At 39.9% G+C, this 25599-nt stretch overlaps 1 protein-coding gene and 1 long non-coding RNA gene across 3 annotated transcripts in view; one reads left to right on the top strand and one right to left on the bottom strand.

Annotated features, from left to right (window-relative positions):
- C1QTNF4 (C1q and TNF related 4) overlaps window positions 1-17777 on the bottom strand; it is a 48757-nt gene extending 30980 nt beyond the window's left edge. For both annotated transcript variants that reach the window (XM_048947954.1, XM_048947953.1), the window contains exons 1-2: window positions 17205-17777; window positions 7056-7139 (exon numbers count right to left, since the gene is read on the bottom strand). The gene's annotated coding sequence lies outside the window, so the exon portion shown is untranslated. The remainder of the gene's footprint in view (window positions 1-7055; window positions 7140-17204) is intronic.
- Window positions 17778-17824: 47 nt separating this feature from the next.
- The window catches only part of LOC125694552 (uncharacterized), a 42166-nt gene continuing 34391 nt past the window's right edge, over window positions 17825-25599 (top strand). The window contains exons 1-2 of the long non-coding RNA XR_007377600.1: window positions 17825-19295; window positions 22994-23069. This is a non-coding gene — a long non-coding RNA (uncharacterized LOC125694552). The remainder of the gene's footprint in view (window positions 19296-22993; window positions 23070-25599) is intronic.

The raw sequence follows: 25599 nt of genomic DNA, 5'->3' as shown, positions 1-25599 counted from the left end.
GGATTTAGTTCTTATTTTGTATTGCTTATTTGCATTTATGTATGCTGATATTTGCAGCTAGTACTAAAACCAGTAGGAGTTGTGAACGGTGGGTATCCAAGTTCAGGTCTTTTATTAAGCCTTCCAGAGAACCTCATTAGATTCTTCAGCCCTGACTGATTTAAAGAACTGCTTCTTTTCAGCATTTTTTCCACTCCTTCCAAAGTTTAGAGAGGCTTCACAGAGCCTCATTTCTTTTGAACTGTGTACATAAGAGTGTAACAGGCAGACATTTTGAGCCTAATTAGTGACAATACTGCAGTGAATTCAACAACAAAGAAGAAGAGTAAGGATGGTCAAAGAATAATAGCATGAGCGTGTTCTGATGATTGCTTGTGATTCTGTGCAGTTTCCTGGTTGCTTAACCAGTACTAAGATGCCACTGTTACACATAAAGAGGCAGAGGTGAATTACAAATGGGAGATAAAAGGAGCTATTTTTACTTCTTTCATGAGCCATCTATCATATATTAAAGCCAATGTAACACAGTGCTTGTACACTTCTGGAATACAATAACAGAAATTGGAGACAGTGGTAAAGTGAAGGGGATGATCAAGAGCACCAACACAGAGTAAAGGCACTTAGTTAACTTTTTAGTTCATGCAGTTGAGGAACCAAAGTAGAACCTGGCATAGCAGAGGAGGAAGAGATTAGCAGTCGAGAAAGCAAATAAAAATCAATAAAATATAATAATAATAATAAAATTTAAAAAAATGAAGCAATCCACATTTTGAATGACTCTGAGTGTGTATCCCAGGAGCAGAGACTCTAGTTGCGATGGAAGAAGAGGACCCAAACGACAAGGTATGGCATGTGGTCAAAGAATAGAAGGGCAGTTCTTTGAGATATATGAGGGAAAACAGAGAATAACAGCTTGCATGTCAGAGCCCTATAAAATGGCTAGGAGAGTGATAGAATTAGTGTGATTGAGAGTAGTAGAACATTAAAGTCTTTATCAGCTCAGGCTATGAGCAAGCCACAGAGAGACCAAAGAGAGGACTGCACAGAGGGAGGGAGGTCAGGAGACACGGGTTAGATTTTTGAATGTCTGGGCTCAAACAATGCCACAAAGAAAAGAGTGGTATGGAAAAGAATTATGCTGGAGAATAGCTGGAAAAGAAGGAAACTCCTAGGGTTTGGATTGTGAAACGGGCACGAATTAGAGAAAAAAATTAAGAGGAACAAAGGATGGAAGGATTCCTAGAAGCAAGGAACAAGCAGTGGTGTTAAAGGCTCAAGACAAGATGAAAGGGGAACAGAGACTCAAGATTTCTTTAGGAGACTTGATCAATTGAAGCTAGGTGCACAAAGACTTCCCTTAAGCACAAACTGACACCTCTCTATCTTTTCTGAGGGCAAGATCCAGATATTCTGTCCTTCCCTTTCTTTAGAAAGGCAATTTGCATCACAGAACAAAAAGAAAAATAGCTAAAAATATACTGTGAATCATGGAAAATTGTATCTACTAAATCTCACAGTGTACTGCTATTGCCATAGTAACCCTCGTTGCTAGATTACTGCAAGCTGTTTCTTTGCTAAATTTTCCTGGAAGCTTTGCCAATTTTCAGTTTGGTTTCAAAATGAAGTTTAATAAAAAATAAAGAATAACACTGAGAACCCACACTGCATCCTTCTATTTCTTCTTTGCAAATTCTCTCCCAGCCCTTTTATTCTTCTTTCTAAGGGAAATGTCCTTTAAGAAAGAGTTTTCAGAGGCATCTTTTGTCAAAGGTGCAAATGGACTTCTGGTGGGTTTTGCACAATCTGTTAGGATTCTGACTCAATATCCAATTCAGTGAAGTGCAATCCTCAGATGGAAAAAGAGGTATTACTTACAGCTGCTTTTTGGGTTGTTTTTCTCATTCAATTTCATAGAAAAGTCCAGCTCATCAGTGGTACAGCATTGCATTTCATGAATAAAGAAAGTGAAAAAAAGCATGAGAGGGAGCAAGAAAAAGCACTCCACATCTTTGCCCTTCACTGTTTTCCAAAACTAACAGCTTCCAATCCTGATAGCAATCCCCAAACTAAGACTAGTTTAGTACAAAGTAAAAAGAGACTTAGTGAATGGATTCATCTGCTTCTTTCTCATATTGCAGAGCTGCATTCACTTCATGGATGTGTGCTTCAAGGAACAGAACTTCAGATTCTGATAAAGGTAACTTTTCCTCTTTTACCTCGTGGAAATTTCAGGAAACTAACATATGTAATATGTGGTGCCACAGTGATTATCTGACTATAAGATCTTGTAAAAATTTGTTAGTTAAGCTCACTATAGCATTTGATACCTTGTTGATGACACACAATGAAACACACGCAACGCTATGCTTGCAGAGCAATAGTGTTGGCCTCGTCTGTCCAAAAGTGGAATCAGCTTCAACAGATTGGCATCCTTCTGGCAAAAGTGCACACTGATGTGCCAAATAACATTCTCTGGCCAATGAATCACAAAACCATGATGGTCAGAACCAGCCCATCTTTTAGATTTCGGCAGTAGACTGATGATCACTTTGTCTATGTGACATAGTTCTTTAGAACATAAAAACCAAATGCCTTTCATTCTTTTCTTTAAAGAAGAGTAATGGGGCTGATTGTGGACATCTAGAGGCACTATTCACATACCTGTGGAAAGTTTAAACTGTTTATGGGAGAACTTCTGTGGTAACTGAAAAACCTCCTTGTTAGAGGAAAAAACTAGGTGTAGAACCAGGAAGTTACTTCTTGGCTTGATTCTTGAGTGCGTTAAGCCAAAGGCTGACTGGTCAAAGAAGCGACCTTATGAGTCATCAGATGCAGAAAGAAACTCTCATGCTTGCCCCTGGCATATGCTGAAATGCAAAAGGGATGTATAATGGGTATGTAATTTCTTTTGCTTTGAGAAGAAAAAATGTTGAAAATGGAGCTGAAGGCCGAGCTTCTGGTACAAAGGGCCTTTGAAGTCAAAGCTATTAACCTCTTAAAATATGACTCAGTCCTCCACATAAACTTATTCTGGGCAACAAAAACTTGATTCTCATTGCTATGTCAGGCTTTCAAAGGCCTTCTGCTTAAATCATAGGCTGTCATGTTTCATCTGCAAAATGGGTCTGTAATACCAATTCTCCTTTACTTTTGCCCCTGCTCCCTCACTCTGGTTAGTGAAGAGGAAATCAGTAAGTTCTCTGCATGTGAACAGATATTTTCTCTTTAATAAATAAGCATATAAATATGTACCAGAAATGAGTATAATGAGGGAAAACATGGCAGGAGTCAAATCTTGTGCAATAAAACAGGAAGCTTACAAAATATATGGACAATACCCCCTGAAAGATTCTCTATGTGAGTGCTTCTTTCGGTGAAGGAATTTGGTATCACCACAGAGGTGTACAGTTGTAGCTTTATAAGTCTGATGGATCTTTATAAGTCTATGGAGAATAGGAGCCTCATCAGAGACTGACTGATATCTGTGATAAGTTACAAAAATTCATAAAACACTGGAAAGGTTTAAAAGGGAAAGATATCAAAAGTTCTGAGCAAGAGGTTTATGCAAATATGAGCTCTATCAAAGGAAAATTATGGTATATACTCATAAGTAGGTCAGCTCTGAATCACTAAATTCATTTGCAGTATTGGTTTAGGAAAAAAATATTTCATATCTTCAATATTTGCAAGTCTCTCTCTGTCCATATTTACACAAGTCAGTTTAGGGTAAATGATCTCAAATATCCTCACAGCTACTCTCAAAGAAAGTTCAGTTACCCTTGAGCAGCCGATATAAAAAAGCTTATTGTTCCAGCACCTACACGTATGCTGCTTCCTTGCAATAAAGTCTGAGTAACATCTCTTTAACACAGAAGTCTAAAATGAGCACTGGATTCAGGTTCCTAAAAAGTGAGGGAGAGTCTTACATTTAAATTCATCTTTCCAAAGTTGTAAATGAGAATCATCCATTAATGTTGCAGGATGAAAAGCTGTGGATGAAGAGTTGCAGGCTGAAATTATAAACTCCAAATTCCTCCCACACCTACAATAGATGCTGTATGACCTGTTCAGCACTACCTGGCAGAGATCCTGGGGTTAAACTTTCAGTCATAATAAAACATAAGGAAATTGGAGAAACATGTCAGATGTTAATATGTCATAGCACTGTAATTAAAAGGCTAAGATTCTCACAAACGCTCATAATCTGTGCCTTCTTTCTACCCTGTGCAGACACAAAATTGTCGCAGTCACTCCCACGTATTAAAATGTCTCTTCAATTAACATTCCTTGTCAAAGTATGTGGCCAGATGACACACACTGTGCTGTACAAGAAAAGGAAGTTTCTCGACAGAATTATTGAACTGATGGATCTGCTTTCTTCCGTTTTATTTTATAATTGGGCTGACGTTGAGGGAGAGATCCTGCTTTGTGCAAATACTAGTCCATGTAATAACATTTCCAAAGCTGCATCCTATAAAAGCCAGAAAAAAGCAACACATTCTCGATTTGAAGCAGCATGGTGAGCTTCCCTGGAAGTAACCAGATAGGGAGGCAACAGAGTACCCAGTTAGGTTTCTCTATTTGGCACCAAGGCAACAAATTCCACCATGGTGTAGTTCAGGTAGAAGCCTCCAAATTAGTGAATGTTCTGGACTCTTTGATCTGGTTTTCTAACGCAAGAAACGTAATTTTGCAGTGAGGAAAAAGGCAGCTCCTTGTCCATCTCAGAGGCGTTGGCATGCAAGGGAGTCAGCCTGAAGCTACTGAGCAGAGGCAGCACAAGCACTAACTACTAACTCAGTAAGTCAGGCTGTCTCTCAAACTGTGAAGCAATCAGAAAACTAGGGACCAATCTAGGTGTACTCAGGCAGTGAAAGAAAGGAAAAAAAAATCTGGGGACACAATTCTGTAGGTCACAGGGGTCCATTATTTTTGCTGCTAGCAGAACAACTTTGCTAAAATGGCAGCAAGCCAAGGGCTTTTCTTCGGTCTTCTCTTACATTTTAGAGTCCTTTGTTGCAGAAGAAAGAATAAAAATGCAAAGCTGTTTCATGCTTAATGGAGGGCCTTTAGTGACATTCAAAAACTAGAATTCACAAAACAAACCCAAAGATCACCAGTTGAACATCAGGACAGGTAATGAGAACTTGCTTTAGTATCTCAACAAAAAAACCCCAAACAACTGTTTTTTTCTTCTTTTCAGTTCTCAAGTTTCTCGGGTAAAGGAGTTGCAAATTTATGAGACTTGACCTGATCTAACATGTTCCTGTCATTAGAGGTCAGCTGTGCACTCATACTGGCAGATGTATGCAATGGCACACCATTGCAATGCTAATACATGCATACCATTTTCAAGTTGTTCTTGTTCGAATTTCATACAGTGAATCCAAGCAGGCAGTATCTAAGTTCTGAGTTATATTCCATTTTTATCACGGTAGTGGGTTTGAAATTGATTTTCAAAGTAGTGACCAGTTTCCAGTCATATAAACCCTAGTTAATAACTCCACCAATGGCCCTTGAATTGCTATTAATTTCATGCACTTACAGAATTTGCAATGCTTACAGTCTGATTAAAAACTTGAAATGCTGACATTTTAGGAATAGTAATTAAAGGGGTCATATAATTAGCAAAATTTCATCTAACAGATTTTAATTTGGAGATGGCCTTGCAAATTTGGATGTTAGAAATAATTCACAATTGGATTTCTCATTTAGAAACTTCCTTAGCTATAAAAAGTGAGCTATTAAAAATTATTTAAAATTTAGTCTGAAGTACCATTTCATGGCAAAGGGAATTAAAAAAAAAAAAAAAAAAGAGGAAATCAGGAGGCATTAAGAAATTCTGATTTCTTGAGAGAGTTTCAGGAGTTTATTCATAGGATTTTCTGACCAAGCTTTACATAATAGCAAAGACTTGATGACCAATTAAATCCTTTTTTATTCTCTGTAGAAGTGTAATTTGGCCAGAAGCCTTAAGCCGGAAGCCTTCAACAGTCTAATCTCAGTCTTAAGAAACTGAAGCTATAGTTGTGTCCAGATTGTAGCTCTTTCTAACTGAATCAGTAGGCAAAGGAACATAGTCACTATAAATATTTGGAATTTTCGTCCAAAGACTTGCAGCACTTTCTCAGAGAAGGCAACTACAGCTAAATGGCTAATGCTACTAGGTGATATCATTAAGCCCATTAACAAATCTGCCATGGCAGACAAGAAGTCACCTGATTAGCACAGGAGACACCTCGTTCATACTGGATATTTCTCTGGAAGCAGATGTCCTTTCATCAGCACATTGCATACAGGCAACAGAGGTCCTGTTGCATCCTTCTGCTTGTTCGTCTGAGTGGTGGTAATCAGTTAATTAGCCTTGGAAACCCCTGTCTTTCACAATGATTATCAGTTAAGGGCAGTTGGGGGTGAGTGGCTGTCACTGTTGTCATGTAAGGACAGTTCTAGAAAGGCTGCTTACAGGAATATGAAAAAGTGCTGAGGGGCAGGGAATTTGACTGGATAATTATCAGTTAGATTGAAAAAAAAAAAAACTAAAGTCATCTCCCTTGATGCTCAGGGAAAACACCATTTCTTTTGATAGTGTTGTTCCAAACAGCACACAGATGTTTCCTTTTTCCCTAAAAACAGAATTAACAGGGACAATGGTTTTCTGAATAATAATAATATAAAGTTAACTGATGTTAAAGGTGCTTCTCTGAACAGTTGATGCATTTCTGAGGCAGACAGCATGCAGCATGAGAGATTGCTTAGAACAAGATCTCTGAAATCAAACTATTAACTTGGTGAGCAAAATAAAAAGTGGGCTTTTTTTCTACTACGTGCTCTGACTCCAAATCTGAAAGAAGAAACATAGCTCGAACCAGCCTGGCTACATCAAAGGTTCTCCAAGTTCTGCCCTCCAGACAAATCGGTCCAGACTACACTGCTAACTCACAGTGGCAAACAGATTGGATGCAGGCAGTTTGAAAAGTTCTTTGCTTCAAGCACATACTGAGATTACTGTTCTCCCCCAGACTTGTGCAGCCTTATACTGCACAGTTTCCTACCTTTTCTCAGCTTTCACACGGCTTCACATCATGATTTCAGAGTAACTGACACACGGGATGGATGAGACACAGCAAAACTGTCCCCTGAAATTACAGAGATGGATTACACATTTAGTGCAAGGTATTTAAGCTTGGAAGTGTTTTGAAATAGGAACTATTTCTATGTTGAACTGCTATCAAGTAGATTTCGCATGGTTTTCACATCTCTGTGCTGCATTTCTGATATCACACAGTAGATGGCAGGAGCCAATAAAAAAATGTCACTGCCGTTTTTGCAAAAGGAAAGTTGATCACATTTATCTTTGTTGAGATTCTCATGTTTAATTTAAAATAATTTTACAGCAACCTTTTAATGTTTTTGGACATTCTTAATGTTCATAATATTTCTCTTGTTGCAAGGTTTATTTCTTTCTAATAACTTGGATTATTAAAAGATTAATCTTTCAAAATTGTGTTGATATTACAGATTTTTTGATGAGTGCTGAGATTTACAGGATAAGTGTAATAAATTACTTAACTTAAACTACACTTAAAGTTTTGGTGCGATGACATATGAAATATCTACTTCCACGTTACTTGCATTTGATTCCATTAGTCATACTAGAAACAGCAGAAGAGAGACACATAAAGCATAAAAAAGAGAAATAAAAAACATATCAGAACTGATTATAGTTTGGCAAGCACAGTTTCAAATATTCAGTTTCAAAGCCTGAAAAACACTAAGTGAATCCCCACTTTAAAGCTTAATAAAAAATAAAATATTTTACTTTCTGGCCATCAGTCCAGATTCCTAATAAAATATTTAATGTTATTTTCAAGCTTTTGAACAGCAACTGAAACATTATAGAGTGTTCTCAAGATTTCATTGATTTCTATAGGGGAGATAAGATGAAGTGTGTGCAAGTTTTAAAAAGTGATAAGCAAACTTATAACTATGAGGAACATAATGATCTATTTTCAGAATTAGTCTTGCAACCTAAAGGGATCTAGTAGAGATTTATTCTGTGAATATAGTGCAGTCCAGCTGGCAGTCCAGGGACTGTGCACTATGCTCAGCCCATCTCTACTACATAAGAGGAGACAAGCGAGTGTTTGACAGTGTGCACTGTTTGTCCAAAGGCCAAAATCTCAACTCGTATTTGCAGAAGTCAGGGGCTTCCATGGACTGAATTTCCATGGTAGGAGAGATCCTTTGATGCAGGAACATGGCCCAGCACTTACAGGCCCCATCAGTATCTGAACCTGCCGTCTGTCCTTAGAGGCTGAAGGAACAGGACTGTGCTGATTTAAGATATCAGAGAACAGATGATTAAATGTGGAATCAAGCAAGGATTAATGTGAATGTTACCTTAACTGAATATGGGACTCCTGTAAAGCCATTATTTCTGGCTACCTGGCTACTATCACCACCAGGGTTATCAATTATCTCAGGCGTGACTCACATCAACTTCTGGCTGAAAGGAAGAGCTATCACCACCCCTATTTAGTGTGAACACTATCAAAGGGAGGGGATTGATTTACCTGTTACTGTAAATTTGCCAATGCAAGCCTAACTGACAAATCTGGTTTAACATGAATGAGGAGTTCAAAAGAAATAATTTGTACCTTTAAGTACAAAATTCTAAAACAGATTCCTTGACAACGTGTACACATCCTTGTAGATAAGCAATCCCTCTCAATCATACCTTCTGATTACGTATACACCAGAGCAGTGCTCAGCTGGGGCTCTTCAGCCTGGAGAAGAGAAGGCTCTGAGCAGAGCAGCCTTCCAGCAGCTGAAGGGAATCTACAGAAAGGCTGGAGAGGGACTTTTTATAAGGGCAGGTAGCAAGAGGACAAGGAGAAGTGGTTTTAAACTGGAGGAGGGTAGGTTTAGACTACATATTAGGAAGAAATTCTTTACTGTGAAGGTGGTGAGACACTGGAACTGGTTGTGAGGCTGTAAATGCCCCCTCCCTGGAAGCATTCAAAGCCAGGCTGGATGGGACTTTGAGCAACTTGGTCTAGAGGGAGATTTTCCTGCCTGTAGTAGGGGGTTAGAACTAGATGATCTTAAAGGTCCCTTGCAACCCAAATCATTCTGTGATTCTATGTTTCTAAGTCTGCTAGAACCCCATGACAAGATGAAGAATCCTGGAACATGTTGTTTTATAAATGGATCCCACTACTTGTTTGCTTATTTAGTTGTTCAACTGCTGAAGACAGGAATGTGTTTCATTTCCATTTCTGTGGTGTAGGAAGGTACCTGTTCTCATTCATAGGCAATAAAGAAGCTGTAACATCTAGGCAAAGAGGAGCAAAAGGTCAATGTTTAGAACCATGGTCACTCTTCCAAACTTTTCAGGGGAAGGGAGGGAATTGGGCATTTTGTTTAAATCTCATATAATAAATTATTAGAGCCTCAATGGACTATTAGCATTATTAGCTTTAGAAAGAAAATATATAAGCTCATGGAAGAGGAGAGAATGGCCTGAGAGACAGTCAAGAACAACATGATACAGTGGAGTAGAACTGATGGCAGATCTCAGAAGTGGTATTTTGCCTTATGCTTCCATCGGGACTGCTATTCACACAGAAAGAGAACGGATAGAAGACTGACTATCTCCACTTCAGACATTTTTGTATTTCTAAACTATCATTAAAATGTCACAGCCCTGCTGCAGTCCTGTTCACTTCAGGATTTTCCCTCTTATCACAGCAGTTGATAGGTTTGGGATCCTTGTTTTCCTTGCCATTGTGCACAATTTAACACTGCCATCAGAGGAAGATAATGACTGTATATTACAGAAAGTTTTTTGTTTTCAGGTTCATATGCCAGAGTGTAACTGAATCTGTTGGTGATTTAAATTATTCCCTTAACTTTTAGAGGTTTCACAAAGCTGTCTGCTCTTCCTTTAGCAATAATTACAGACTGTGGCAAATCAGCCCACCTTCCTCAAGGAGACTGCAAAGGCCGTATTTACAGTCAAATGTTCAGAGAAAAAGGACTGAGAATTTTTTGTTACATTGTCACACCTCGGTGCTCTGACAGGTGACCGCCCAATTTCTGAATTGAAATCTATCATCAAAATTGGTATTAATTAGTTGTGTATCAGCTCCTGGCAGAGGCCAAAAGTTAAACAGGTCTTGGAGACCAAATTTTTTCATACTGTTGCAGGAGGTCTCTGCAGATCAAGGTTGCATGAAGTTGCATTCAGCAAAGGCTGAAGAAGACTGGACACGTGGAGAGCCCTTGCCATTCTGATGGACAGAGGGGGAGAGCAGGGTAGGCAGGTGAAGCCATGCACACCAAGTTGAGACCCAATCTGGATTCCTTGAGAGCAGCTGAAGGAATGGCCAAGAATAATTATAGGGATGTGGGAGGTATTTGCTTAAATGTTCTCTATGCTGTGTCTTGCTCTGAACTCAGAAGACATTAGACATCCTTCTCAAACCCCAGGCAGCACTGAGGATCCAGAAAACATTAGTTCCCTTTCTTAAGAGTCTTACGTGCTGTTTTGATGCTGTGAGACATAAACCACATGGTTGTTTCTCTACCTTTAGCAGAGAGCAAGTCCTCCCTACCTTGCAGGGAGTATGCAGAGGGGCAGCAGCTCAAAAATTTTACTCTCTACTTCAGAGACAGCCTCTTTCTCACCTGTGGGGCATATTGGAGATACCTTTTCTGTCCTTTTAAAACTCCTGAGACACTTTCGTCATTGTCTGTGGTGGGTAGCCAGAGGAGAGCAGCAGAACATGAACATGGTCTGCAGAAGATACTTTTCTGCAAATTGCCTTCATAGCTACACAAGGGCAGCAAAGTGCGCCAAAGAGCTGATGTGTATATCAGGGCAAGAGAGTGTCGTGGGGCATCTGAGAGATCTCAGGTCAGTAAAGGGGTTTTTTGTGTCTGTGCATGTTGTGTATTCAAGGCTATTCAGACTAAATATAGCTCATGAGCAGCTTCACATCTCTGATAGAGGGAAGCATGCTGTGACACTTCTTGCCTTGTACTTACACTGTAGATACCTGGAAGAAAAAACCCAACACAAAAACAAATTTGAGAGCTTTCAAGCTGCAGCCAGCTTCAGTCTAAATGGGACAGTCTTGAAATCATTGGGATTTATGTTTAGAAATCTAACAGGGATGCTAAGTACTATATCTGGGCCTGCGACTCAGCTGTTGTCTAGTCTGGGTCCACAGCCTCTCAATGTATTCTAAATATGTGTTTTCCTATTAAATTTATTTATGTCAGTGTAGGGAAGATCAAGCAGTCAGTGCTTAAAAGCTTTGCGTGCTGTGTGGGCAGATTGTTTTCTCTCCACCTCTAGAACTGTCCCATTTGTTTCCCAGGATTTCTTCTCCTGCACACTGCTCTCTATTCTCCCCATCAGACTGCTCATGCAAGTTGATGGTGCAGGTTTACTTTCGCTTGTGTTTTATTTCCAGTTCCACGCCTTAAGTGATTTCACGCAAAACTTTTAGGTGCACAATTGTACGCCAGCAGCCTCTGTTTGCATGCTGATATGAAGCTGTGCATTAGCACCTGGATCACTTTTGGGGTTCCGGTTAGAGCAAGGAACCCTCTGTTCCTTTACAACATTCACTTTCCACAACTTAGGCTGATGAATGCCTATCAGATGAAGTGACCTCTATCAAGCCAATATTTATTTCCTGTAAGCTTAAGCCCTAATTACTCAAAAAGCCATTGCATTCTTTCCACCCTCATCAAACGTTCCTCTCAATTCAGATGAATGCATTTATTTTCACTAAAGACACAAACCTCAGCTCTGTGAGCATCTGGTTTAACAAACTGTTTCACTCAGCTGTTTCTCCAATGGTCTCAATATAACTGCACACACACAATAGACGCTGTTCCCCTTCCTCTTCCTCCACCTTGTAGCAACTTATTGAAATAGTATAGACCAACTTCTTGATATACATTTTTCCACTTCCTACCTCCTACTCACACAGAAATATGGGGTCATTTAATTTTTTAATGCACATATTTATGGACACATTTCCTCTCTTAATTAAGCTATTATTTTATTTTAAGGGGATGCCATCATCATAAAAATCAGCTAGCACGGGAAAAATGAAATGATTTGCTTTTCATCATTAGCAGCATTTGGTTTTTCACTCATCTTGGGGTATGCCTTCTGAAAATAGACCAGTAAGTTCACTTCTCCTTAAGACTTCAGTTTTTTATTCTTCTGTATTGAACAAAGGCACTTTGAATAGGACTCAAACACAGCTGAAAAGTACTGAAAATTATACTCACATTAACTTCTCAATGAAATTATAGAGTAAGAGCTAGTACCCAAAGGCTGGTCTGTGTATTACGGACTTTACAAGATCGAAGACTTGACATTCTACCAGAACACACAGTTTTAAATTATTGCCCAAAAGTTCCTGCCAGATGCTCCTCACTATTTTGTTGTACTAGATGAAAGAAAATAAAGTTGTAAAATGTATTTTAAAATTCTCTCTGACTTCTTATAAGTATCTAGGTTGTGAGATTAAGTGTCTACATGAGAAATTTCACTTCTCAGCTTTGTACTTCATTCAGAATAATATATGCATCTATTCAGGTTGCTATTGAGGTTGTTTCAGTCCAGATTGCAAATGCTAAACTTGAGATAGTAATATGGCTGTGTAGGATGGACCCAAGTAAACCAAAATGACAGCAATATCTGTGACTTTTGGGATTTGACAAACAGCTCATCAAATCTCTGTTTGTGTTGAAATACAGGTCTGATCTTGAGAAAAAGACAAGCATCGGCTGGTGATGCAGATACAGGTTTGATCTAAAATTAACTATGTCTGAGATAGCCTGAGAGACTGTTCTCTCAGGTCTGCTGGCTGCTCTCTGCATGCTGTGAAGGAAAAGTAATAGAGAGTTGAAGGTAAGAGGAGGTGATTACATTTGAAATCTTTTCCTCCTGTTTAATTGGTTTAGCACAGCTTTTCACTTTCTTCTTTGTCTGCCCTGCAGCTGGCCTTGATGTCTTTGCAACTGAGTTGGTTCCCACCACAAGGACAGCACCACAGACCACAGAAACTGCTCTGAGTGTTGTTCTGATAATGGAATCTAAGGAGACAAAGTAACTTTTGAAGTTTATGTGTGATTGAGCAGAAAGCAAGCACCCTAGCACTCTAATGGTTTTGTTTGTGAAAATAAAAATAACAATACCCTCGTGAAAAATAATCTAGAAATGGATTTGTCTGTGAATTGGCAGTCTTTAATTTTAGTAAGAGATACAATCTCACATGGAATGTGCACCAGTGACAGAAGTGCTGAAACACTATTTTTTTCTGGTGAGAACATATATGTTCACTTCCATATGAGTCTACCAAAAGATTAAGCTTCGCTTATCTGATCCATCTTCTGAACTATATATTCATAAGCATGTTTAATAAATTAATTTCACATCTTTACATAGAATGAAGGCTTCATAAGGTGTATTAGGAGTGTTACTGACATTGGGAAGATAGATGAAAGAGTGGTTTATCATACTGGCAAACAGCATATACAAGGATTTGCCCATGTCAGGTATACTCATACCAGTAGGATCTTCCAGAAATTCAGGACTGAGTGTTGTGAGACTAAGAATAATCAGTTGTACATTTCCTGAGATCCCTTCTGCTGTGAAACGATCTCCACTTTGAAAAGGAATTAGTAAGAACTGGTTCAAGATAGGAAATCTGGAGTATACCTACTAAGCCTGTGAGAATTCCAGTTGTTCTGAAGCTGAAGAAACTTTTCAGTTTATCATTAGCTAAAGTTATACATGTGCTGCTGTCCCCAAAGCTACAGGGACATGACTTCTCTGTGGAATATAAATAAGGGAGGAAATATGGATTTCTTCAGTAGGGTGATAAACAGATCAATACAACATGAAAGAGATATCGATGGGTATGAAATTTATGTAGTGAAGCATACTCCTTTTATAATTTCAAAATTAAGACAATTTCACACTGGAACTTACATACAGAGATTTTATTTAGCCTGCACTGAAATTTCACAATGATGGTCAGAAGAAGACAGAGATATACAGTGGAAGCTGGTGCCATGTCAGCACTTTGAGGAAGAAATTAAGGTGGGCATTTTACTAAAAGAAGAAAGAGTAGTTATCTCAGCAGCACAGAAAAAGGGAGGAACTGCTGACACGTAAGCTAGCCATCCAGTAAAAGAAAGATGTAATCAAATGAGAAGTGGTATTTTATACCACTTGGAAGGATCATTCAGATAAGATACAGGGCAGTTCAATATGATACACATATCTGCTTCCAAAAAGAATAAACAAAGATCTGATACATAGCAATGAATCCCTGCACAAATCATAGCAAAATCTGGAGAGGGGAGCTTTCTCTGAATATGACAGATAAATGTATTTATGGGTAACTGAATTATATTCTAAAGTCACAAGGCTGCCAAAACATTCTAAGAATGCTGATTTCTGACATTAAATCACAGCCTGCAAGGCAGGAAAGCCAGAGCCAGGGGATGGATGGGGATCACCGATATTCAGGCAGAGCTGCAGATATGCAGTGAGATCTTCTGATTCAAGCATAGCATTTCCTTGTCAAGGTATCCTCAGAGAAGTGAGAAAGATGAAGAGAGTAACATCATTGAAATAAAACAATCCAAAATTCAGATTTACTACCGTGTAGACCTGAAAGATGAATATGAGTTTTACTTTGCAAGAGACCTCCAAATACTAGATGTACACGCAAAAATGCAGGAAAAAGAAGATGGAAATCTCCTCCTGGCAGATACACCAAACCTCTTCGTACATCACACTATTGAGATAAGCTTTTCCAAGCACTGCAGAATAAAGTGTGTTTTACAGTGGGTTCATTTATTTTGTACTCCTGCATGCCCCTCAGCAATAGCCCTAATTGTTCCTGAGCTCTGTGTTTGGTCCAGAAACCAGCTGGCTCCAAGATACTTGCTGACAAACAGAATATGCAGTGGTTCAATTTCTCCTGTCTTTCCCTTGGGTTTCTCCTGCCAAGCACATGACATATAGATATATAATTATATTTGAGACATCCACCATACTTTTAATACCAATGATACCAGATCTGCTTCCTGCTTAGACAATAATTGATGGGAGATGAATTAATACACAAACAAACAGCTTAAGGAAGGGGATGAAAACAACATTGGTTCGTCCTAAATATTTTAATATCAGCCTCCGTTCCTCCTGTTAATTAAGAATGCAAAGGATTATTAGGAACATGGGGAATAGGAATTGATTCTGCAGATTCCTGACTGAAGGAAGAGAAACAATAGCCTATTTTGCAAATTCCTGGATTCTTGGAACAGACTGTAGGAACAGCAGTGAAAATGCTTACTATATAACTGCATAAGTATATGGAAAGCCATAATAAGTGCCAACAGTTTGTGTTTGGCTTTTCACATTCTTGCCAAAGATCATTTTTCACTCCAAGGACATTACTTGAAAAAGGCTGACTGTGAATGTTAAGTCTCTACAGCTACTGTTTAGAGGAACAGGCAGGGTAGGAAAGAAAGAGTTTAATACAAGCTGTTGGTGCCCCGACTGTTACTCCTACAGAAATTTAAGGAATTTTGTAGTGGGATGCATACATCATCCTATCACCCTTTCATAACATTCTTGACTGACCAAGAACTTGTTCCAATAAGACTTTATGCTGCTTATCTTCCAGCTACACTAAGGACTGTTGCAACTTACAGGAACTTTCAGGACACCAAATACCACGTTAATAAATTACCATTCTAGTGCCCACAAGCCATTATTCTCTCTCTCTTGTGTTTTTTTTTTTTCTTTCTGACAGTTGACACAGTTTCTTTAAGAATGCTTAACTGCAGAAGGCTCTTCTGTTATTCCTGAATTACCCAAAAAATAAAAAGATCCAAGACTTACCAGATGAGTCCCCCCCTAGAATAAAGGAAGTTCATGACTGGTTAATATTATACAATGGAGAGCAATCTGTTTCAGCCACTGGTAGTTCGTATTTATAAAGATCTCTGAATCTTGATTTGATGAGAACCAGTCCCAGGCAGATTTTGTAGAGATGATGCATGCACTTCTAGATGTTTTGCTGTACATCACAGAGCTAAGCCTTTTATTTCAAGAGCTGGAATTTGACATTGCAATTGTACAGGTGTTAGTAAATCATTCTCTCTCTTCAGAGAGAAGTAAAGATGACAGCCATCATGGAATAGGAAACAGTTGACCTTACATTATACACAATGAATGCAAACTGCACTGAAAATCAGTTAAGTGGTGCAGGGGATATTTCTCATTCTCTTCTTTTAAAAAGGAATTGTAAGTCCCTGAAAAAAAAAAAGAAGGAAGAAAAAAAAAAAGAGAGAGTAGAAAAAATGAGATTTCAAACTGTATAATATCAGAAAATAGAGTAATGTATCCACATACACTGCAGAATGAAATATAAAATCAATTTGAAGCTCCCTAAGTTTGGACAGAAGGAAGAAAGGTGAAGTGACACAGCTATGGGTGTCTGGATGATAGAAAATGGGACAGAAATGAGAAATGAAGGACACCATTCCTCTCAGAGTCTGAAACTGCAATTCCTCACCCAGGGAAAATATCTACACAGCTTAAAAAGCAAAACCAACATAAATTGCAAATAGAGATCAAGTATTACTATCACGTGTTTTTGTGCTGAAAACTCTCCATGCATGAACACTGAAGCATTCTGTTGTAGCTGAGCCTGACACTGAAATATGTCTGGGATCTGATTTTGAAAGTTTAACCCATGCTTCTTTGGTGAAATAAAGAGCAGGCATCCTCTCCTGCAAAGCAGTGTCACCTTTGTATTCCAGTGACCAGTTCAGCACAAAATCCACATACAGATAAATCAGGAAAGCCAACCCATAAGGAAAAATAATGTGAGGCAGGGCACCTGTGGAAGCTCTTGGACACTCAGGGTGTCCCACGCGATGGGATCAGGGTGGCAGGGTGCCATTCTCAGAAGAGCATAGTAACTTCATAATGTCAACCCCGGATAAGAACCCACCTGAGACCAAGTAATGTCAAACTCCAAATGGCAGCGCCTCATGGTGGACCCTTCACAGTCCTGTCAGCTCTCCAATTTCATTTAGGTTATGCTGCGCTGCCACTGCATCAACCTCCGAAAAACACAACCAGTTCCACTCACCTGCCCTCACAGCTCTGGTTGGAATGCATTTCCTCCACCTGACTTGTGCTGGGGAGTGGGGTCCTAAAGACAGAATTGCAGCAGGGCAAGCTCCCTGTGGGAAGGGTCAGACCACTGCCTCATTGAGCCTCCTGCGCTCACCTCTTCTGAAACCACTCCTTTGCTTCACAAAATTCTCAGTCTCTTCCAGAAAAGATGTGCAGAGAAAGTAGGGGCAGACTTCATTGCAGCTGCAGATGAAGTTTCATTGTTGTTTTTTCCCTCTTTGTGCTGGTGTTGAAGTAGGTCTCTTTGAAAAACGCCTCAAATGAGATGCGACTGGCTGCCCCCTGCCCTACTGAGTGGCTTGAAGATTACTTCTGTGCACAGGATTTTCACTCCGCAGATAGCAAGGAAGTGTCTTTTCATTGCCTACCCTGCAACAAAGCGACTGAAATAACGCCGCTGTTCTTGCTGCCCTTGTAGCTGGTGAGTGACGTTGGATTGAAGCAGCTCTGCTCTCCTGCCTATTGAGCGTGCTGGGCCAGAATTAAATGAGCTCGGCTGGTTCGGTGTTGAGGGCTACTTTCCCATCTATGAGGAAAATAGAAGGATATTTTGAGAGACACTACACAGGTGTACTTTAATAATTCAAGCTAAGAAAGAAACTCTTTGAAGATTCAAGAGTGAGTAGGTATTTTGAAATGGACTTGGTTAGGCTATTGCAAATCTGCTGATCAAACCAGGCACAGCAAGAGAGTAGTTCCAAATAAAATGAGATTAGAAGTAGCTGCTGCTTCTTAGTAAATGAGTTTCTACAAAAAAAGTAATTGTCATCTGTTTGCTGCTGCTTTCCTACAGAGAGGAAAACATGGCAGTGTTATGGTACAAAGCAAAAAAACATTTCTAGATCTAGTTGAGCGGTTGATAGCAAGCTTTGTGCAGCTGATTGGCATAGGCAAAGAAAAACATGTTCAGCGCTGCATTGGCAAAGGATATGCAATTAATGACTTACAATCCAGACTCAGCCTCCTGAGCACAATTTACTTGGCTTGCCACCTCATGCTCACGTTTTCTTCCTGAGAACCCCTTGGGTAAGGACACGTGTCCCACATTATGGCATGAGGAGGTGTTTCCTGTACATTTGCCCTTGGGTTAAGTCCTCCTATCAACCTGGCTGACAGCAGCTATTTAATTATTTTGGGGAATAAATGGAGGAATTGAAGATAATCAAACAAGCCGGTAGCTGAAATGTTCTCTTCTGTTAAAAAACTTTAAAACTCGTGTGTTTCAGCACTTGTGAACATAAAGCATCTCTGAAGAACAAACACAAGTAGGTCATAACAGCATGTGAGTCTTAGTTGATGGATGCTCACATCTCACAGATGTAACAGTTTAGTCCAGTTTTAAAAGTATCTCAAAAAGTGCAAAGTCTGCAAGGCACTGTGGAAAGCGAATTGATTTCTTGTCTCTAAAGGAAGTTCTGCCACATGGCAGCTGTGGAGCAAAATGTAGGCCCCTGCAGCTCCTCCTGTGCCTAGAAGGCCGCAATCGCAATTCCCATATTCCTGTGCTGCTGATGGTGGTGTGGGCAGAGGTGGCCTTCTGCTGTGTTTAGATACTAGTAAATGCTGTGCTACCCCTCCTGTGGCCCTGTGGGAGCTGGAAGCACTGTACAATGCAATCTTCCCTCGGACTGCCCCATTCTGCCTCCCAGGCCAGGCTTAGGGAGCTGGTGATGATATCGCTGCCCAGACATTTGCTGCGTGAAGACTCTCTATACAGAAAGCATTTTGGCAGCCGCTACCACAGTCCTCTCAGGAGCAAGCTGCAGCTCTGTCTGCAGTTCCAAAGCCGCCCATGTTTCCATCCCCTCCAAGTTTCAACACAAGCTCAATTCACTGTCTAACCTGTATTTGTGCTTTTGTGTTTTCGGACCTACTGTGGTGCCTCAGCGCAGCCCACAGCCCGAGGGCGGGCCGTATGGCGGCAGGGGCAGCGGGGCGCCGCGCGCAGGTCGGGCGGCGGGGAGGCGGTGCTGGAAGGTTGCTGCCGGCTGCCCGCCCCAGCGCGGCCGGAGGGAGTCGTCTCGCAGCGGGTGCTTTCTTTAAGGTAAGCGCGGCAAACGGCCGGCTCGTTCTCATTCCCGAGCGTCTTTCACTTTTCCGACAGAAACAACGCGGTGCGCAGATCTGAGGTCATCAGGACTGACTGACGTCCCAAGGAAAGTGTCTGCCCACGGCGTTGTCTGTTAACAGCAGCAGTCGTGGCTGCTCCTGGCGGTCTTGCATCTCTGTGCCCGCGCTGTGCTGGCCGGTGCTGACCCTGAGCTCTGGAGGCGTCAGAGTGTGGAATAAACCAGTGCATTAGCCAAGGAACTGTACAACTGTACAAATAAATAAATCTCAATCTATCCTTGTGCAAATCCACATCAAATTCATGTGCAAATCCACATTGAATTTCCTCAAGGCAGCAGAGCTCTGCCCACAGGTCCACGTGCTGCTTGTGCCAGCCTTGCCCCAGCTGCACCCATGTCTCTTCCACACAGCCTTTGTGCTGCAGTTCTCCCGGCCCCAGAGCTCCCGGTTCTGTAAGCTGGATGCGTGTGCACGTCTTTATCTACCCATATCCATATAGCAATCTCAGATAAATCTGATGGGATGTCCTTTTCTCTTGTTCCTTAAAGCTTTTCCTGAAGGCCAAGGCCATGTTGCTGCCTTTGTTCCTCAGAAAGAGAATGTCACGTGTACTCTGTATCTCTGGAAAAAGGGTAGCATTTATTTTCCGTAAGCTATCATGTATTCTTATGGTGACATGTGTATGGTAAGACACAATAACAGATGCAAGGGAGTTGCACTCAGTTCCTAAACTGGGAAGGACAACAAGCAGTTGCCTGCAGCTAAAAACAAAGATGTGTAGGTACCTGTCAGGGAGAGTCCTTAACAGATGTTTCAAAGCTGTATGTAACATTTTGGTAGCGCAGAGAACATGCTGGCAAGTGCTCCAGGAGGAATTTATGGAATAAGGAACTTGAGTGCAAGCATCTGTGCAGTGCTTTGCCAGCGATGTGCTGCTGCTGCTGCTGGGAGATACAGCAGGGAGATACCAGGAGCTCCTCTGTAGTGCATCAGAGTTTTCTGTGTGCACCTCAGGTATAAAAGTGGAGGAACTGCTGAGAACTCATTAGCCTTTTTCAGTGCTGTGCGGAAGCAAAGTGATCTGGGGTTTCCTACTGAAAGGACATTTGGGTATAAAATTCTACCTGAATGCTTTCACTCAGTGCTAAAAGCAATGCAAAAACTGAGGGAGATTACTAGTGACTAGGACTCCCTCTCACTGATTTTTTTCGGTTTGGTTACACTTCAAATTGAATTATTCTTGCTATTTGACCTATATATGACCTTTATGACTTGAAAAAGTTATTGCTTTTTCATTTGTTTAAGTATCTTTAAAAATGATGAAAAAAAAAGAAACCAGAAGTTGGCTGAGGAGGCTGAGAAACCAGTGAAATAGCTGCATTGTGTCTGAGCTGACAATGAGAAGTTTGCCAGAAGCTGAGACGGCAGTCATCTTGAAGGGCACTGAGAAATCCTCCAGTTTGTGTTAGAGGGGAGGTTATGGGTTTGACTTCTGCAGACCTATAATCAGTTTTGTTTTTTTGTGAGGTTCCTTTGCCTCAAGATTTTGGTAGTCTATTTTAACATCACAGTTTGGTTTTGGTCCCTTTAATTTATCTCTATCCCCTCCCATCATGCTTTATTACAGCTTCACAGTGAGATCTGTGCACATGCAATCTTTATTTTTACGTCAGCTTTCCATGGAAAATAATTTCGGAGTTGCAAAGCTAAGCATCTAGAATTGGAGAACGTAAGATTAAATCAACAAATCCTTCAAGAATGAGAATCTCCTTCTGCTGTCCCTGTTTACTCTCTAGATCTTTCACTTTTAAATTGTATGTGAAGCATGCGGGAAAAGATGTGCATCCCTGTGGAGCTGCACTGAGTCATTGTCAAAGAACACTGTGCACAGGTCTCTCAAAAACTTCACGTCTATTTTTGTATGGGAGCAGTGAGCATCACAAAATGTAAATGTGAGAAAATACATCATTCAGATGTATAGGGAGTCACATATTTCTTTTTGGGAAGTTCAGGAAAGCTTGCTTGGAAGTTCTGGGAGAGGTAAAACACCTCTCTGCAGTGGTTGCAAAGATGTTATGCAGCAACATATGCAGTGTTTCTGGCACAGAGTGGTTTCTGTGGGGCTGGGACATGCTGCAGTGTGATGCTTCATCTTTCAGCATAACTAGTACCAGCTTTCTCAGCCGCTTTCTGCAACAGGTGTGTTTTACTTACAGACTTGAATTTGTTGGGAAACTAAGCTAGAATGAGAAATTGAGGCAGAATATGTTAAAGGAAACTGTTCCGTCTGTGAGGATAGGGGCTCAAAAAGCTGTACAGGTACTTTCATAAACACACCTTAAGTGTGAAGCTTATTCTGCAGAAGAAGAACAATGAATGCATTTACAAATTTAATAAGATATGTAGAATATATTTCAAATTGTATTTAATAAATTGTTGGTATGATCTGTAGAATTTTGAAACTGAGACAAAAGCCCTAAAAGAATGGTATGTTTAAATACTACAGTGTTGGATAGCATTTCTATCTTAAAATCAATACAAACACTCCTGAAGTAAGAAAACAGCTCACTTTGATGTTCAAGAATCTGTCTGTGAGGTAGTAGCATACAAATAAACACAAGTAAAAGATAATCTCAGGCTAACAAGGGCCAGACAGGGCAAGAATGGTTTACGATGCCATAATACACCATATATTTGCACCAGAACATTGATCCTTGTGTGATACCTTGTGCTCACTCCATTCCTCATGTTGCAGAAGTCTAAATAATTTGTGGGTTCACTGGCTGTCTTTCTCAAGCTTTTTTCTTTTGTGTGTGTGTGTGCCAATATAACTCTACTAGCTTAATTTGAGGTGTTTCTGATGTATGAGAACGAGGAAAGATTTTATTCTGTGGGTATTGAAAAAATCATTGAAAATTCTGTAATAGGAACACGTTTCCTCTAAGAACCAAATTCAGTCACTGTGCTGCTAAAATTATGATGATTAAATAGGCAATTTAAACTTGTGATTAAGAGTGGATCACCAATATCTTATGGTAAAGGTTATCATTAGCAGTATTGTTTTCTTCCATTTGTAAAGGCCCATATCAATCATCAGCTACTAAGAACGAACATATTTGAGATAATCTAAACCTGGACTTAAGTTCAGCTAATTCTCTCAGAAGGCAAGGTGCATACAGCACCTGTCAAAGTTGTCAACAGGTGATTGTAAGCTTTAGGAGACACCTATAATCCAACCAGGCCAAAATATGCAGCTGGTTCACATCTATCTAATTGCCCTAGACAAAATATCCATTTTTAAGTGTAGGCAATTCACCATAAAACTTGGTTTGGCCAATTTATTTATTTTGGAATTTTTAAACCAAATTTGTCCTACTGGACAGTGTGGTTCTGTAGTGGAAAAAACTCAACAGTGATACTGATAAATACAAGAGAATGTAGACCGAAATTTCCCTAGGTGAGATTGGACCAAAACCAAAGTTAGCATAGAACAGTGAAAAAAATGACAGATCAGAAGCACAGTTACCCTTCATGATGGCAGCTCTGTCACAGAGTCACATATACAATCATTACCTCCAACCACAGCACTTCTGACTTCAAGGGTGATGGCTCTAATCTTCTCCTCTTCCCCTGCACTGACTCCTGCTTCATCTTTTTTTCGTTTGTTTCTAGGTTTGTTCATTTGTTTATTTTCTCCAGTGACTAAGCATCTAATTTGAATCAACTGTGGGAGAAGAGAGGATTGAAGGTAAAGTAGTGCTTTTTATTATTCAGCTTGTCATTAATTGCTGTTTTCAGTTCAGAACATTTTAATGAAATATTCACACAATCAGGCCAGTTGTAATTCAATCAAAAACCCATCCAACTACCCTGAGGAATCCCATCACGGCTCCTTATGCGGCAAGAAAAAATTTTAATTAGAAATTTGAAATAAGCTTTCCCCCATTTTTGCCAGGAACAAAATGAGCTGGTGCTTAGTGCCGCCATATGGAGAATTAAAGCCTCTGCAAAAATCAGCATTTAAAGAAACAACTGGAATTTAAGATTGTGATAAATGAGTCTATATTTGCACTTTCTAGCAAGTCTTGGGGAAGAATCTGATTATTTTGCAATCTACCATTTCACTGTATCTGTTCATTCTTACACTAAAAAATGATGAATTTGAGTCTTACTCACAGCTATCTTCAAAAATGTAGCTAATTAAAATGAGGTAGAAAGTAAGTTTAATTTTTTAAAAAAAATAACACTATTTAGGCTTTTAAAATGAGTCATATAGTACTAGCCTGATGTTTGAAGAATTTCTGTAAGAAGCCTGCTTCAGCCCCAGCAGGGTAACAACAGCAGCCAAGGGCCAGTTCCCATCATTCAGAATCCATGATTCCTAAATCAGTCACTAATTTCTGGGAAGGGGAATACAGTTCAACTCTACAAAACTGAGGTAGGACAGTAGGGGAAAAATTGCATATAGGTATTGAAGAATAGTAAGTAATGTTTCCTACTCTTTCAGGTGCTGTGACACCTGGAAAACAATTCTGATACTCGTGCAGTATTTGGTGTCTATTATAAACATGAGTACAGCACAAAGGTTGATCCAATTTGCACCCAGTAGCATCTGGTAAGCATCTCCTAAATCAGAGCAATGCAGCTGCCAAGTGCTACATGAGTAAGGTGTGTGGGTTTGGGGTGGAGAGGTAGTTTTTAGTTTGGTGTTTGGGCTCTTCGGCTTAGATTGCTCCTACCCTCTTTATATCCATCACTTGTTTTCCTTCTGACAATCTTTAATTAAATCTTTAATATTTGACTAAAACTCCTTGCAAATAAAATAGAAAAGAACACAAATCTTTCATTCACCTTAAAATATAGTGGATTAAAGACACTTGCAGACAACTGCTCAGCTCATTTGGTCATGTTTTTTTCTGAACTTTGATGCTATGAAGTGCTTTGTGCCTATCCCACCTGCTTATCGCTTATTAAAAGCACAATAGGATGCCATCGTAGAAAGTACCCCAGGGCATTTACCCATGGCTATGCAGTTTGTCAGTGAGATACAGTACATAAACCTCACAGTTCTAAGTGCCAGAACAAACAATTGCTCCAGACACTCCAGAAAGACAAGGGAAGGAGAAAATGCAGAAATACATCAAAGAGGAACGAGAAGTACTATCTATCCAAAGTCCTCCATATATCTGGCTCTAGGCCATACTGCCTATCAGAGTGGAAGTGGATACACAGTTAACTATATCTAGGAGGGAGAAAGGAGGGGGAATCAGAAAATCCCCTTTAGTCTCCCTTTTTGTTTTCCAGATGGTAAACCTCCCTAAAGAAATCTGTACAGGACAGATGGAATCTTTAACTTATCTGCAGCTGCTCCACTGGCTAGACTTGTACTGTCTGCTAATGGTCTGTCCTAACCAGAAATATGCTGATTTCCAGCCACACCTCTAAGACAAGAAAGTGTCTTAAGTGTATAAAAATCAAGTTTCCACTTTTAACATTTTACTCCTGCTGCTTGGGATGCTTAGACTTCAACTCAGGTTGAGTCTGACTATATGTAGGGTGAGTCCCAAAATACAGCTAAATCCAGAGGCGTTTCTGTAATCTGGTTCAGCATAAGAACTTGATGGTAAGCTTTCCTAGTTTGGTTTGTTCTTTCACACCCCCCACTCCCCTCCATAGCTTGTAAGCCATGCACTCACTCACTCAATAACAGTTAGCAACAAAGTTTTGTGTTAAAGCATGAGTTACAATCATGAGTCATCTTGCTTCTGTGTTCCAGAAAGCAGCTGTCCTAGGCTTCCTAGACAGGGAAATGTTTTAAGTGCTGTGTGTTACATAAAACAAGAATTGGCTTTTTTTTTTTTTTCCTAACCAGGAGTAAGGATTGTACAGCTTGGTTTTGCACAGAATAATATTGCCTAGAAAGTGTATTTCTTAATAGGAAAAATTAATGTATTTATATGGCAGCCACATGTATTAACAGAAACTTTCCTTCAGGGCTACCTGAATGAAATGTGAAATTCTAAAGTAAGACAAGTTCTTTGGAGCATGATATCTCAAGAGTTGAGGAAATGAGTTTCTACCATCTTAGTTACTGCCTGTTTCACAGAAGTTACTGCAAAATGGTGGCAAGTTGAGCTTAAATTGTTCTCCCCACATTTCAACTGTAGTTAAATTTTAACATTCTTTATAATACTTTGAACTACTGTTGGTGTCCCAGTTCAGTATGCAGAGAAGACAATCAGGTTGTAATCACTATTATACTCCAAAGGTTGGTTTTA

Source organism: Lagopus muta, chromosome 6, assembly GCF_023343835.1.
Source record: "Lagopus muta isolate bLagMut1 chromosome 6, bLagMut1 primary, whole genome shotgun sequence".
NCBI lineage: Eukaryota > Metazoa > Chordata > Aves > Galliformes > Phasianidae > Lagopus > Lagopus muta.
Note: the sequence above shows the minus strand (reverse complement) of the source record. Positions and strands in the feature narration are given on the sequence as shown.